This window comes from Bos indicus, chromosome 2 (genome assembly GCF_029378745.1).
Source record: "Bos indicus isolate NIAB-ARS_2022 breed Sahiwal x Tharparkar chromosome 2, NIAB-ARS_B.indTharparkar_mat_pri_1.0, whole genome shotgun sequence".
NCBI lineage: Eukaryota > Metazoa > Chordata > Mammalia > Artiodactyla > Bovidae > Bos > Bos indicus.
The window spans coordinates 105,999,544-106,015,177 of NC_091761.1; the positions used below are offsets into that span (position 1 = coordinate 105,999,544).

A 15,634-nucleotide genomic window follows, 5' to 3' on the forward strand; every position below is an offset into this window, starting at 1 on the left:
TCCCATATGGTACACAGTGAGGTGGGGGTTATCAGCCCATTTTACAGAAGGGGAAACGAGGCTCTGAGAGGTCACATCCTTAGCCTGCACTAGGTAATGGAACCAGAGTTCCAACCTGGTAGCACCCCATGACTTGGCCCTGCTCAGGACCACAGCACTTTGCCCAAATCAGGTGTCACACGTAGAGTTTCATGGGGGGCATGGCTTCTAAGGCAGGTGGGCTGGGAAGATGTCTGAGTCAAGAGGAGGGTGGAGGCAGAACGGGAGACCAAAATGAAAGGAGACTCTGAGCTGGGGTTCTGAGCAGAGTAGGGAGATTACTGAGAACATTCTAAGGGGATGTAAGAAGCCTGAGGAGAAACCGGCCACCACTGAGGAGCCCAGGCCGGAGCACTCAGAGGACGCAGGGCCTCTGTTAATAAGTGGAGGCACTCAACAGATGGTCTGACAAACAGACTCCAAGGTCACCTTCTCCTAAGATCTAAAGAGCAGGGAAACCCCAGCTCTTCTTTCCCACCTGGAGAAGAGCCATTTGTTCTGGAGCAGGGGGTTGGAGGACATGGCCTCCAGCACAGAAAACCCTGCTTCTAGGAAGTTCCTAGAAGAATCTGGTGAAGGAAAGGACTGTGGTCTGTGGTCAAGGTTCTAGTGGAACCTGGGACAGGGAGGAGGTGATGGGCACACAAGCAAGGCAGTGCACTCCTTCAACAACAGTAACGGGGCCCTCGGTGCCACGTTCCCGGCTTCAGAGCCAGAGGGGAATAAGGATGGCCTGACCCGGAGGGGAACTTGTGGCCCAGTGGAGGAGACAGGCATGTAAACAGAGAATTATAAACGAGTCCAAGAACTGCTGTAATGGAGGTATAAGAGGGCTATTATTTCACTGGGATTCAAGTCCATCTGGTTTTCCAGAAATTACACCCAGAGGGAGACTGCCCACCCTGCCCCCTTACTCCTCATGAGGGTTTCTGTCCCTGATGAAAACTTGAAGGATCAAAGTCTTTGACCCTAAGCTGTGCTAAAACAGTGAGAAAAGAAGGATGCGTGGGAGAAAAAAAAAATGTATTAATAAGAGCAAGGGGGAAACCCAAGAAGCCAGAGGGGTCAGGACCTGCCAAGGAGCATGAAAGGGGCCCCCGCAGAGGAGGCTGGGGCAGGGGTAGAGGAGAGAATGGGCTGAGCCAGGCCCCAAACTGAGAATTCCAAGGCTGGGAGCCACCCTCAAACCTGCACAGACAAGAGAGGTTCCCTGTACCTTCCTAAACTCAGCCATAGTCAGCTCTCAGGACAACAGGACAACAGCTTCCAGGCTTCAGTCCCTGCCACATCTTCAGGAGGCTTTGCAAACCACAGGTGTGCATGGCTCTGTTTCTTAATCTCAATGATACCACTGACTATCTGGGGTAGCATCAACTGGACAATAGCTTTTGAGGAGGGAAGTCTGCCCGAAAATCATAAGATGCATTCCAAGTTCAAAAGCATTAAACAGAATGTAGGAGGGAAAAAAAGACATCTCAGATTTGAAGAAATGGCCAAAAGCTTTTTTGGTTATTCAGGCTTCTCACGCTGCCTGCATCACTGCTCGATGCTGCTGCTGATCAGGAAGGCCTACCCCCTTCTTTAAAGATTTAAGGCTTGCCAAAAGAAAAGCAAACAGGAGAAAATTCTGTATTCTCCAAGCCCATCTGTAGCCTTGCATTCCCTAAGCCACTAAAAGTCATTTTGTCTCATCACTTGACGCCAAACTGCTCTGAACCTAACACAAACGTGGTAACTGGAAGTGGGTTCAATTCTAAAAGATCATAACACCTTCTGCTTGTGGGTCCTCATTTCTAAATTCCTGAACACACTAAGGGGCATGAGTTTCCGACCAAAAGATAAGAGGTAAGATAGAAAAGCCCTGGACTGGGTTAGTGGAGTGGAAGTCACTCAGTCGTGTCTGACTCTTTGTGACCCCATGGACTATACAATCCGTGGAATTCTCCAAGCCAGAATACTGGAGTGGGTAGCCATTACCTTCTCCAGGGGATCTTCCCAACCCAGGGATCAAACCCAGGTCTCCCGCATTGCAGGCGGATTCTTTACCAGCTGAGCCACAAGGGAAGCCAAGGGGACGCTTACTCACCTCATGGTACAAAAACAGAAAACTTGAAGATCCGTCCCTAAAGAGCCACTGACTTGCCACATGCAGGCCCTGCTCAAGGGTGGGTATTGTCTGAGTACCATCAAGACAGCAGTGAAACAGGCCAGTGACTTTCTAAGATGCACACAGCCTATGAATGACAGGTGATTCTTGCACCAAACCCGCAGCTGCCTTCGAGGAGCCTGAGGGTTAGGCCTGGGCTCAAATATCCATCTGCCACAGACCGGCTACTGAGAGCTAAACTGGGGATAAGGAGACCTACTTTGCAGAGTGGTTGCATGCGCTCGTGCTAAGTCTCTTCAGTAGTGTCCGACTCTGTGCAATAATATGGACTGTAGCCCACCAGGCTCCTCTGTCCACAGGATTCTCCAGGCAAGAATACTGGAGTGGATTGCCATGCCCTCCTCCAGCGGGATCTTCCCAACCTAGGGATCGAACCCATGTTTCTTACATCTCTTGCACTGGCAGCCAAGTTCTTTACCACTGGTTGGGAGGACAAAATAAAGCTGACTGAGATGACACAAGTAAAAATGCCTGGAACACAGCACATGCTTGGAAAACGTTAGCCCCTTTCCATGTGAGCTGGACGCGGTTCCTGCACCTCTCCATGCCTCAGCGCCTTCATTTATAGGTGAGCAAATGTACAGGGTGTACCATGCGCATTTGATGTGTTGCAACTCACGTAATCTTCTCTTGAACCCTGTGACCTAGGTTCTGTTCATAGGCCCACCTTATAGAGGTCAAAACTGAGGAACAATAACAGAATAAGAGGAATCTACCTTAAGTCAGAGCTCGGAGCAGTATAACACAATGCAAAAGATTACCATCAAAACAATTCAACTTTTTTCTTTGCACGTCCAACTGTTACATGGCCTAAGCTTCAACTATCTGAAAATTCACTCATGTAGAAAACCCCTGGGCCACAGATGGCAGCAGCAGGAGGAGCCGGTGTGGTGGTTCCGCACAATTAGTGCGTGTCAAGGCTGGTGTTCTGGAGCCCCATCTGCTCTGATGGACTGCTCCAGGGGCCCCAGGGGCAGGAGGTCCCCAGGGCAGGGCAGTCCAGCTCCCGCAGCTCCTTTAAATCCATCTGTGGCCCAGTCACAGGAAGCCCCTTACCGATCCCAATTAGCCAGCAGCAGAGACTTGAAGCCAGGCCAGCACTGAAGGCCAGCGGAGGCCTGGCTGTCACCAGCATTGTTCGGGCTCCATCTGACGCATATCCACTCCCCCCTCCCCTCAATGTTTCCTTGTTCCCCGGGAGGCCCTTCAAGATGCACGCATCCGCATCCAAAACCAGGTCTGAAAGGAAGAGGGGGTGGAGAGAGGGGCAGGGGCAGCGGAAGACCGGGCTCTATCTGGCTGGTAAAACACAGGCAGGTTTTCAATACACAGGAGAGAGAGCCCACATCAGATAGAGGCTCCGGGGACCCAGAGACACTGCACAGAGCTCAGATGCCCGGAGGCACACACAGCGCACCCACACGTCACAGGACCACTGCCAGGCCCAGATGCAGAATCACTCCCTGGTGCCCCCTCCCTGCCCCACCCCAAGCAGAGCCTCACAGACGGGAACACACCCCCTGGCAGGGGCAGTCTGCACAGCCCTGAGCTCAGCTGACTTCAGGAAGCCAGAAGGGGAAATGACCCACGTGGGCAGACAGTGGGGAGGGCCGAGCATGAACCGGCAGAGGTGGGCGGCGTGAGGTGCCCACAGGAGCCTGCCCACCCACTGAGGCTGGACAAGTGACACTTTCCCCTCGGACTCACCAGGACCACCTGAGCCCTGGGCATCCTTCCGCTACAGCAGGTTGCAGGGGTGGGGAGGCGAGGGGCTGTGTAGGGCACACTGATGGAAGCTGGATACGAGATGGCAGAAACAGGACGGCATATGTACGAACGATGGGGCAGATCCAACTAGAAGATAAGCATCCTGAGAACGATGCAATGAAGATGTGGAAGCAGGAATTTTGGAGGTGGAGGTGCTAAGGAGGAGCAAAACAAAGTTCAGGGCTTATGGGACAACTGCTTTATCTGAAAACCTACCGGGTACCATTTACTTCAGACACAGTATCACATTTAACCCTTTCAGCAATATGCACAAAAAGCAACACTTCGTTCCTCCATATGTGACCACTGAAACTCAACCAGAAAAGTTAAGCTGCCCAAGACCACTCACTTCTGAACAGTTGAGCTGGCACTCAAACGCAGGACAGCTAGAATAAAAAATCTATACTCCTTCAGGCGATCAAGTCACCAGGGTGATTTGAAGACAAAACAGGGCAGCTATGGGGTCAAAGCGGGGTGGAGGTATAGGTGGTGGGAGGGGCTAGTGCAGAAAAACACAGGAGAGGCAAAGGGGCAGGGGATGCAGGCCTGCAGCTGCTAAGCTCCAGGAAACGAGGGACACCGGGCTCCTAAGGAGGGCAGGGGCTGTGGAGCTCAGGCTGCCGTGACTCAGTGGCTGGGCCTCCAGAGAGCATTTCCGGAGCCCTGGACAGCTCTGTACAGTCTAAGAGCCACCTGCCCAACAGACACACTCAGCCATTACTCACAACTGTTACTCACTCCTCTCTGTACGCCCTCGCTAAGCACATCACTTACTCCCACTGTCCCCTAAGCATGACCAAGGAGGAGCTGGCAGATCTGCCTAGCTCCCTCTCTTACTCCACCAGCTCTCATCCTGCCAGCGCGTCCCTACCTTAAAGAGTGGGACAGAGACCCAGAAGCTCTGGCCCCTCAACTCAAGACAGCTGTTGCCCTCTGCTCTGTTCCAAGAAATGGAGCTGAGGAGTGGTCACTGGGCAAAGAATCTTCTAATGCCAGGGCTGGAAGGGACCTCCCCAGCATCTCAGCAGGCTTCTCAGTAGATGCTTAAAGACCCTCCAGGGCCTGCACCTCTGTGCCAGACCCTGGCACCTCTGTGCCAGCTCTTCCCAGAGCCCTAAGAGCAAGGACCTCTCTGTTCAGAAAGAGCCATGGATTTGCAGAATTCCAACACCAATTAGAAATCAAGAACTCTAGCTACACCCTCTCCTTTCATAAATGAGGAAACTGAAGCCCAGAGAGGGGAAGTGATTTCCCCAAAGTCACACAGTGCCAAAGAGGGACTAGAAACAGGCCATCTGAATCCCCCTGCCATCAGTCCCTCCAGCCAACCCTTCCCCTGCCCCAACTCAGGGCAGGGCCCTGATGTTTACCCTCTCTCCCTCCTGTTGCAAAGCAGCTGCTCCTCCCACCAGACTGCTCCTCCAGCCCAAAGGAACTGCAGCCAGACAGTAGTTCATGCAGAGCAATCACTTTCTAACAGGGAAGGGGCATCAGAAACAGGCTGCCCAGGAAGCAGGGAGACTGGACCACAAGCCTTCCAAAGGCCCTGGAGCTAAAAAAAGGTCAGGACCTCTGGCAAGAGATGATGGAAAGAATTCCTCGGGTCTCAGCTGGGGACTAGGGATAGTCCTGGCCTCCTCTCTGCTCACCTCTCCTCCCCCACCCCTCGCCCCGGCTCTCCCCTGCTCTCCCAGAACTACAGCCGGGAATCCAGGCCTGGCTGCTGCCTCCGCTCCCACGCTCTGCTCAGCTCAGCTGGCCACAGCACAAGCAGGGCCCTGTGTGGCATCACAAGCAACTCACAAGGCACCAAGGATTCTTCAAAGCCTCCATCTATCTCTTGCGCTCCCCTCACCTCCCTCTGGGTGGTTCCTCTCATGGCTGCCAAGAAGCCCCTGCCCCACTCCCTCCCTCTGCACCAAAAGTGGTAATAACAATAATAGTAATAATAACCACAGGTCCCCCACTCCAGAATTCTTGCCCAGAGAATCTCATGGACAGAGGAGCCTACAGTCTATAGGGACACACAAAGTTGGACACGACTGAAGCAACTTAGCATGCACACGTGCAATATGTCCATAGGACACAGATCTTTCTGGTGCCCACATTTCACAGTTAAGTAAACTGAAGCCCTGGCAGGTTAGGTAAGTGGCCGGCAGGCACACAGCCTGCAGGAGGTGGTCTCAGGATTCAAACCCAGACAGTGCAGCTGCAGGGTATGTGGTCTTGACCTCCATGCCACTCCGCCCTAGGGACAGGACCTCACTTCAGGAAGTTAAAGCTCCTGAAATCCTTGCTACCTCCTCCGCACAGTCGCAGAGCACCCAGCCTCTGCGACACTCAACCTTCCTCTTAGCTCTGGACAGGCAGCCCATCAGACACTCACCGGTCCACTGACGGTCAGATGGGACACCACTGCCTCCACCTGACCAGGGGACGCCCTTGGTCATGTGTGAGCACCTACTGGGTAAATAACACCTTCTACAGGAGTCTCTCTTGCATAACTCTTTAGAAATGGGAGCTGCCAACCGTCTACCCTCACTCCCGCCTGCTGCAGTCTGTCCATCCGTTCGTGTGTGAAGCCGTGCCCAGGCTCTCTTCTGGCCCGAAAGATGGCCCAGGAAGACCTCAGTGCCTCCCCAGCCTTCTGACCCCGGAGAGGAAGACAGCACGTGGGAAAGAAGCCCAGAGGCGTGAAGTGATTCAGGGGAGGGTTTCCCAGCCCGGGGACCCCAGGAGGCTGGCCTTGGGACCTGTCCCCAGTCTCCCTGGCCCAGTCTGGCCTTCTCAGGTGCCCAAATCACCATCTCTTTGTGTTTCTTCTCTGTCAAAGCCCTCTGCCACTTCCCTCTTTAACCTCACCTAGTAAACCCCCTACAGTTGAGCCCCAGGCAACACCTCCAGGTTCCCCCAAAGTTAGCCTTCCCCACACAAACCACTTTCTGTGGGCTTGGCCTGTGCCAGGCACTGAGCCTCTCAAGCGGGCACTTCACAAGTACGATCTCATTTCATGCCCACCACAACTCTATGAGATTGCATGTTAACCCCATTTTACAGATGCAGATACTGAGGCTTGGCCCAAGGTCAGGCAGCTAGTAAGCAGCAGAGTTAGGAGGAACACCAAAGCCGGACTCTGACACGCGGCTGGAGCGATTATTTCATCCATCATTACAGCATGCCCCTGTGCCTTTGTGCAGGCCTCCCCTCATGCCCAAAGAAGCCTTTGTCCCTTTTCCTTCCTGCAGAACTCCTTCTCAACCTTCAAAACCCATCTCAAACGGCACCTCTTCTCCAAAATTTTCTCCATTCTATCACCTCATGTGCACTCCTTCCTGCTTGATACACCCCCTGCCTGCTGCAGAGACCCTCCAGCGATTCCCCTTTGCGTCCTACCAGAGCATGCCTCCCTGGCCTTTCCAGCCCCACACATATCCCTGGCACTCTGCCTGGTAGAGGGCTGACACCCAGAAAGCTTTAAGTGTGCCCAGCTGCACTCAGCCATTGCCACACCGCCTTGGCAGAGAGTCCAGGGCACTGCCCAGGCCCAAAGAGCCAACCCCCAACCCCGCACAGGCATCTAGCACCCCCTAGTCACAGCCACCACCCCAGTTCATGTCTCTCCTGACTGGGGGCTGCTCCCCATGCTTCTGCCTTTCTGGCCTGGTGGTCCCTCTCTGCTCTACCAGCTTGGCTGTTTCTGGGAGTCTCAGACGGTGATTAGGGCCCTAATCAGCAGGACTTCCTGCCAGCGACTGCCAGAGGTGGGGACAGGGTTGGGGGTTGGGGGAGGGAAGCAAGGTCAATCCAAGGTGAAGTTCAAAGCCTGGGACCAGGGGAGGCTTCGGAAGGGACGTGGACTCACAGACTCCTCCAGCCCAGCATCTCTCCAGCCCTCTTTCCTACAGATGAGGACACCGGGCCCAGCAAGGGAAGGGACTGCTCCCAAGTGCAGGAAGAGGCAGGTGCCTTGCTCTCCGACCACCCTCGGCCACAGGAACTCCAAGGCAGGAACCCTTCCTTACATGTCCCTTGAAGCCCCCTGCCTGCCCCTGGGCAGCCCCATCCCAGGATCAAGCCCCATGCTGAACCCACAGGCTGTTCCCCATAAAGGGTTGTCAGAGCCCAAGTGACTGCTCAGGTCTGATTGAGGTCAAAGGTCAACGGTGAGCCCCTCCTCTAGATGAGCAATGGCCTAGAAATGGGACAGAAATGAGCAGGGGCTAAGACAGGGAAGACAGATAGGGCCAGGCTGAACTCAGAAACCCTCCCCAGCTGTCATCATCATCAGCCCAAGCCTATTCTTTCTTCAAAAAAAAAAAATTGCTTAATGCTTTTTACAGCTGCAACTGGGCGGGCCAGGGGTCCGGAAACAGAGCTCACACACACTCCACACCCCCCCTCCCCACCCCCTGACCTGGAGCAACCTCAGCCTCCCTGGGTGGGAACCAGGACCAGGTGGAGGGTGTATGTGGCAGGTCTTGAGGGCTGACCCTGACTAATGAGGAACATCGGGGGCGCCGGAAAGCAGATGACCCCAAGAGAGGCCTGAGATGGAGAAAGAGCATGACCAGGAGCCTGCAACTGCCACCAGGGGGTCAGAGCTGCCAGCTTCAAGGCAGACAGGAAGGGCTGGGCATGGTTCTCCCCCACCTCCTACCAACAGGGGATGGAACTAAGGCTACAGAGAGAGGGATGCAGGTTAGACCTCGGAGAGACCTAGAGGGCATGAGACAAGCAACTTAGAGGGCGTGAGACACAGCAACTTAGAGGGCGTGAGACGCAGCAACTTGCAGCATTACTGGGGGAATCCCACTTTTAAAATATAGATGCTACCGCTATGCATGTAGCCCATGGTCAAGGGGAGCCTGCCTGGAGGCCAGGCCACATCCTTGCTCAGCCTGGGAGTCTCTGATCCGGTGACTCTCATCAACAAATGGGATGGGAGCCAAGAAGGGGAAACTGGGCTGGTTTATAATAACGCATCTTGTTTACAGTGATGGCAGCTTTCTCAGAGTCCTCCGTAAACACAGCTCCCTGGGCAGAGAAAGCCTGGAGAGGCTCCCTTATCTCCCACCTCCCCTCAGTCACACAGAGAGAGTTAGGCAGGGAAAGAAAATCTCTTCTCTAGGCTCTGAGGCTAGGACCCCTCGAGGGAAAACAGTGCCACTATCTCCTCCACTCTCTGGGCCCATAACCCTCCCTGTCTTAGGGCTGGAACAGCCGCAACAGGAGAGAAAAGAGCCAACCCAGAGTTGGGCACCTAGAATAATACCACCACCCCCACCACCAATAATAATAATAATAATCACTAATATTTATTGAGCACTTACTATGTGCCAGGCACTGTTCAAAGTGATTTCAAGAAACTAACTCATCTGATCCTCACAAACAAACCATGGAGCAGAAATTATCATTAAAACTGGCAAGGGCATTATACTAAGTGAAATAAGTCAGACAGGGAAAGACAAATACTGTGTGATGTCACTTTTATGTGGAATCTAAAAAATGCAACGACCTCGTGAACAGAACAAAAAAAGAAGCAAGACTCACAGATACAGAGAAGAAACTAGTGGTTACCAGTGTGTGTGTTTGGGGGCGGGGGCCAGGGGGCAGGCGGGGGGTGCTAGAGAATAAGTGCAGGGAAGTGGGAGTTACAAGCTATTGGGTGTAAGGTAGGCTACAAGGATGTATTGTACAACACGGAAAATAGCCACTATTTTGTAATAACTGTACATGGAGTGTGACCTTTAAAAATTACATTAAAGAATAAACTTAAAATGTTTTAAGCTATCTAAAACTGTCCCCTGAGCCCATTAGTCCATCGGTTCATGTTAAGCAGCATTCTGCCAGGTAGAGCCAGCATCACCAGGGAGGCAAAAGGCACAGGCCTGCCCTCAAGGAGCTTGTAATCAGCAGGAAGACAGGTGAGCACAGAGGAAGCCTGCAAGGGCTAGGAAATTGGGGGACCCCCGTATTCTCTGCTGGAGAACGCCTAGGAAGTTTCCAGGGGACCTGACCTGGGACGGGGGCCCTTCCCCACAGTGGCAGATGGACAGGATTTGGCCCTCCTGTAGCACCTCGTGCCTCACCAGCTCCCTGGGACTCCGCCCTCCTGGGCCAGTCCCTGTCTGCCTCCAAGAACACCCAGGCCCAAGCTACAGGCTTCCAGCCCTAAAAAGGCAGGGATTAGAGCGACCAGATAAACCCTGGAGGAGGCAGCGCCAGGGACTGGCTTGGGCCCACCTACCACCCCCACCCCACCCAAGTTCCCACTCCACGGAGACCAACCACCCTCCCGGAGGGAAACCAAAGTGTGGAAGAGAAGAAAGATGGCCAGGGTCACCAACCTGGGTGAGAGAGCTGGCCAGGGACCCAGCTGCACCTTCTGAAGGCCTCCACCAGTCCCCCAACCCATCCCACGGGAAAGAGTTTCAGGAGACTGAAGATTAGGAAGGAGGCGAGGGCACGAGTGACCGTGCATAATGGAGGGACACCTGGGGGGTGGCATGGACCGCAAGGCTGGCAGCCCTGCCACCCCCACTACCCTCGTTCCAGCTCACTGGTACCCACACCTCTGCAAGCCTAATAACTTTGAAAGCTAAGACCAGCACCATAGGGGGTGGGGACAGTACACAGGAAGTCCCTCCAGTCTCCCCAAACCACTCTCTCCCTCCTGCAGCACCGCATTCATTTCTGATTTGCTTTTTTCTGAGTCTAGTGATTGGGAGGGCTTTCCTCTGCCCCACTTCAGCACTATCCCTCAACTGGGCCTGTTTCCCTTTCTGGAATGAAAGAGACTAGGGACCCCAGAAATAAGCCAAGAAGCCAGAGCGGCTGCACCTGAAACCCTTTGACAGCCACCCCAGCTCCAAGCTGACATCTCCAGCCCCTCACCTCCTGCCCCTCGAATTGGTCTTTATCAGACCAGAGGAAGATGGGTCCTAATTAAGCAGCCTCATCAGGTCCCGAGGTGCTGAAGTCAGACATTAGCAAGGATTTCATCCTCTGTCAAAGCCAGGACCCTCCTCCTTCAGTCTCCCACTAAGAAGAAAGAGGCTTCCCAGGTGGCTCAGGGATAAAGAATTTGCCTGCCAATGCAGGAGATGCCGGTTCAGCCCCTGGAGAAGGAAATGGCAACCCACTCCAATATTCTTGCCTGGGAAATTTCACGGACAGAGAAGCCTGGTGGACTACAGTCCATGGGGTCAAAAAGAGTCAGACGGGACTGAGCATGCATGCACGCACTAAGGAGAAAAGGGCTCATAGGCCATCCAGAGAGGAGGGGCTGCAAAGAGAGGCAGGCTGGGACACCCAGCGTGGGTCCAGAGCCCAGCCCAGAAGCCCACCTTGACACTCCATCAGGGGAAGCCCAAGGTTCCCAGGGTTTGGTGCTCAGAAATCTTGAGCCCCACCCCCACTGAACTTCACCTCTCTGTTCTCAAGGACCTCCCTCCCCCTGCCACCCCTAACCTTGGAAAACAGGTCTGGAGAGGCTGGTGTGGGGGGAGCAGGTGGCCAGTTCCTCCCACACCCCAGAGAGGCCCTAGAACAACTCTCTTGGCTTGCACCTCCAGCTGTTAGTTACACAAACCACTTCTAGCTGCCCCGACAACCCCAAACCGGTATTATTTTACAAATTCAGAAACTGAGGCTCAGAGAAGTACAACCCCTGCGTTTTTCGCAAGATCTTGGCTCCACTGCCTACCAGCGCCAGGCAGGCTGGGGAGGCCCCTTTTTCCAGTAGGGGACAAACTGGGGAGGAGCTCAAACTACCCATACTAGCACACTTCTCTGCCCCTCCACTGCCCCCAGTTAGATCTCAGGGCAGGAAGTGAGCTCTAGCTGCAGAGGGGCACGGGTCCCCTCCATTGCACACCATGTCCTGAGCCCACAGGTCCGCTCCAACCCTTGTGGGATTAACCGGCAGGGCAAGGCAAGGAGCAGGACACGAGGAATAGGAAGAAACTCAGAATCTTTGCAGGAAGCAGCTGGGACAACATGGTGGGCTGGTGAGCAATGGGTGTGAAGGCAGAGCATCAGGTTCGCTGTTCCCCAAACACTGGCAGAGAGAAGGAGGACCCTGAGAAGTCCTGCCAGTGCCCACGCCCCAGGCCAGAGGCCACTGCCTTCCTGCTCCCTGACCCCAGTGTCAGAGAATTCCCCGACTCCAAGGATCCCAGGACCTCAGCATCCCCAGAGACCTTCAAGGTCATCCCTTCTAACCACATCCCAGCTCAGGAATCTGTTGTCCAGCTTCTGTCCGAACTCCTCCCCGGACGGGAAGCTCACTACCTTACAAGGCAGCCCTTTCTCCCACTGACCTGCTAAGCTTGTTAGGAAAGCCCTACGTTAAACAGACCTAAGCTTCCTTCACCAAACAAAAATCCATTCTGCCCCCTTGCTTCCTATTCTTACTTCAAAAGAAACAGGACACTGAGAGTTCCCAAACTCCAAAGCTTCAGCCACAGTCCCTCAGCAATGAGAAGATGGTCACCAAACAGTAACCTCGTCTCTGAACTCCTCTGTTCCCCATATACCCCAGCCCCACTCCAGCCCCCTGTTTTCACAGTTCCAGACACAATAGCACCCCCCCGCCCCACCGCCGTGGGAGACTCTGAACTGGGGCTTTGGGGGAAGTGAAGTGTGAAGTCTGGGATGAGGGATCAGGAAGAAGGGCCAGGAGGGTTCAAGGCCAGAGGTCTGGAAACAGAGGTTGGTTCCCAGGTTGCCTCCTCCGCCACCCAAGACTTCTCAGCTCCAGATCAAAGTCCTGGCTTCAGTTCTACTGGCCTGGCTGAGACCCTCCTAGGCTCTAGCCCACTGTCTCCACTCCAGACCCTCTGCGGGACAGCAGAGTCAAGGCCAACCCTAAGCCGTAACCGCAGCACTGATCCCACTGACAGCTCTCCCAGCAGGCTCCCCATCCAGAGCCAGGCCCAGGGCCTCCTTCCCCCATCCCTAGGCCAGAGAGTTCGGGGCAGAGGATGCCTTAAGATGTAGCAAGTTTTGAGGTCCTGGGGGGAAAGCCAAGGTGGGGGAGACTGGAGCAGCCGCCCACTGGCAGGAGTGGAAGCAACTTAAGGCCAAGCCTGACCACAATGGTCCCCACCCCACCCAGGCAGCTTCAGGAAGGGGCCCAGCAGAGACTCAAGGGTGTTCCCTCCCCACCTTCTCGAACCCCTGGCTTGGCTGGGCCACACAGAAGGCACTCTGGGGCTCCCAGAAGAGAAATTCTTGTTCCCCGAAGGCTATAGAACCCTCATCTCCAGCCATCTCTCTTAGCCTCGCTCCACAGCCGTCTGTTCTGCTCTGGTCAAACCAGCTCCTCTCCTACCCAACACGCATTCTGGAGGGAGACTGACTTGAGAACACAGTGGGTCACCCCTCGGTCACCACCCTCCCAGTTCCGTCTTCTAAGAGAGTAGCCAACCTAAAAACATCTGGGCAGGCAGTCCTGGCTCTGGTCCTGAAGGAGGGGTGGAGAACAGACCCTGAAGTTAGCTCTGTATGGATGCTCGGGCTTGGGAAGGGGTGGCACACAGGGTCAGGGCCCAGAGAGAGCAGTGGGGACGGGGGAGGCGGAGGGGGGGGGGCGGTTAAAAGGCACCTGTGTGTGTCTGTTCATTAACCACCTGGATTAGCTATTTCTGCCCAGAGGGGTGAGAAAGGAGTAGGAGCTGCTGGTTGGGGGAGGGAGGCAGGGGGCACTCATGCCAGGCTGTGCCCATGGGCAAAGGAGCAGTGACCCATGAGATGTGGGCCTGCCAGACCCTCATTCTCCACCGTGGCCACCCCGCCCCGCCCCCGGGGGATGAGATATGAGAGGAAGAAGAGCCCCAAGGGGGGAAAAGGTACCCAGTAACAGCTCCAGCCAGTGGCAGGGGAAGAAACAGAGAGAAAAAGCTGCCTACATCTCAGTCCTCTCCGTGACAGAAAGCAGGCAGGGGAAGGGACCCTGGAGACTGAATACCCTGACCTCCCGCCTGCCTCAGTCAGCGAGTCCTCCTCACTAGTCCCTGCTGGCCTCGGTCTCAAGCAGCCACTGACACCAGCAACTTCTCCAGGAAACAAAACTCCTTCTGACTGGCAACCGCGCCCCAGACATCCCTGCCAGAACCAGACACTGACGGCGGCAGGGGACTGACATGATGGCCAGGACGGGCCACTGAGCCCAGAGGCATGTGACCAGGCGAACCGACTCCCCGCTCCCCTAATTCGTACCCTGACGGGTGGTCCTGACAGCATCGGGGCCGGCAGCCCGCTGCACACACTCACAAACAAACACTGCGCACACCCCACGCTCACCTTTCCGGTAGAGGAGTCACTGGGCGGGATGGGTGTCTGGGCTCACAGGACGGGGGCGGTGGGCAGTGATGGGGCCGCAGCTGTGGCTGGCAAGAAGCTGGTTGCCGAGAGGAGGGCGTGAGTGAGCCTTGTGTCCAGGCGGGGAGCGGGCGCAGGGAGCGGAGCCGGTCCCAGGGCCACTGCTGGGAGCAACTGAGCGAGGGCGCTGCTCGCCCGGCTCCCTCCCCCAGCGGAGGCGGGCGGGCTACCGGCGCACCGCCTCCTCCTTCCCCCTTCCCAGAGCCGGCCAGCGGTCCGCCCGCAGCCTCCTTTAACCCCTGAAGCACTCGTCCAGGACACTCAGGCCCAGCTCCCCGGCAGAGCGGCTGGGAGTCAGGGCACGTATGCCTGGGGCAAGGGATGCCAAGAAGAGTGGCCTGCCCCCTCCTTCAGCCGCCGGCTCAGCAGTCTCCCTGGGGACCTGCAGGGAGGGGCAGAGGGGTTTCCGGGGCAGAGGTGGGGAGAGGGGGCAAGATGCCAAGAAGTCCAGAAACCCCACCCTCCCCTCCCCCTTGGAAGAGACACAACAGCAGACAAATGGCCCAAGAGCTACTGGGTGGAGAAAGGATGGTTGATGAGACAGTAATAATAATAGCAACTCCCAACTTTTGTAAACCGCCCTGCTTTATACTGTTTCCAACTCATTTTGTGACTGGAGACCTAGAATCTCACTTCTGAACCAGCTTTTGTTTTTTTCTCTGTCAAATGTGGGATAACAACCCTGGCTTTTTTCCTCTGGGCTGAGTTAGGACATTTATGACTGTATATTCAAAGTGATTTGAATTGAACTCTAGTTAGTGAAATGCACGCTTCAACTCTCTTTGAAAAATATTTAAAAAATAAGATGGATTGATGGAGGGAGAGACAGAAATGAGATAAAGCAAATATCACAAAGTGTCCATTACAGAATCAGGGAGTTTACCATGTTATCCTTTCAACTTTTCTACATGCAAAAGATTTCTTACAATTAAAAGTATTAGGGGAATGGGACTTCCCCAGTGGTCCAGAGGTTAAGACTCTAGGCTTCCACTGCAGGGGGCACGGGTTTAATCCCTGATTGGGGAACTAAAATCCCACATGCCCTGTGGCACAGCCAAAAAACAAAACAAAAAAATGGGAGGGAAATGTGATTTGAAACTTGGAGTACCACACAAATGACAAAAGAAACAGATAGGATTATCCTGAGGGGAAGGGAAAAGTCATTTGCCGCACACCTGTTTGTATGCCCAGCACTTAATGAATATTCTCTCTCACTTAAGTCTTTGAATCTCCCTTGTTATTTTAGCTGAAGAAAGTGACCTCCAAGCGGTTAGCTGA

The 15,634-nt window shown here is 54.6% G+C and overlaps 1 protein-coding gene across 11 annotated transcripts in view; it reads right to left on the reverse strand.

The window, feature by feature from the left end:
• Positions 1 to 15,634, reverse strand: part of TNS1 (tensin 1) — a 216,240-nt gene that overhangs the window by 133,104 nt on the left and 67,502 nt on the right. Inside the window, exon 1 of one of the 11 annotated variants that reach the window (XM_070772045.1) lies at positions 14,279 to 14,517. The exons of the other annotated variants lie outside the window; for them this stretch is intronic. The gene's annotated coding sequence lies outside the window, so the exon portion shown is untranslated. Of the gene's footprint in view, positions 1 to 14,278; positions 14,518 to 15,634 lie in introns of those variants that run through there. 11 annotated transcript variants of the gene reach the window in all.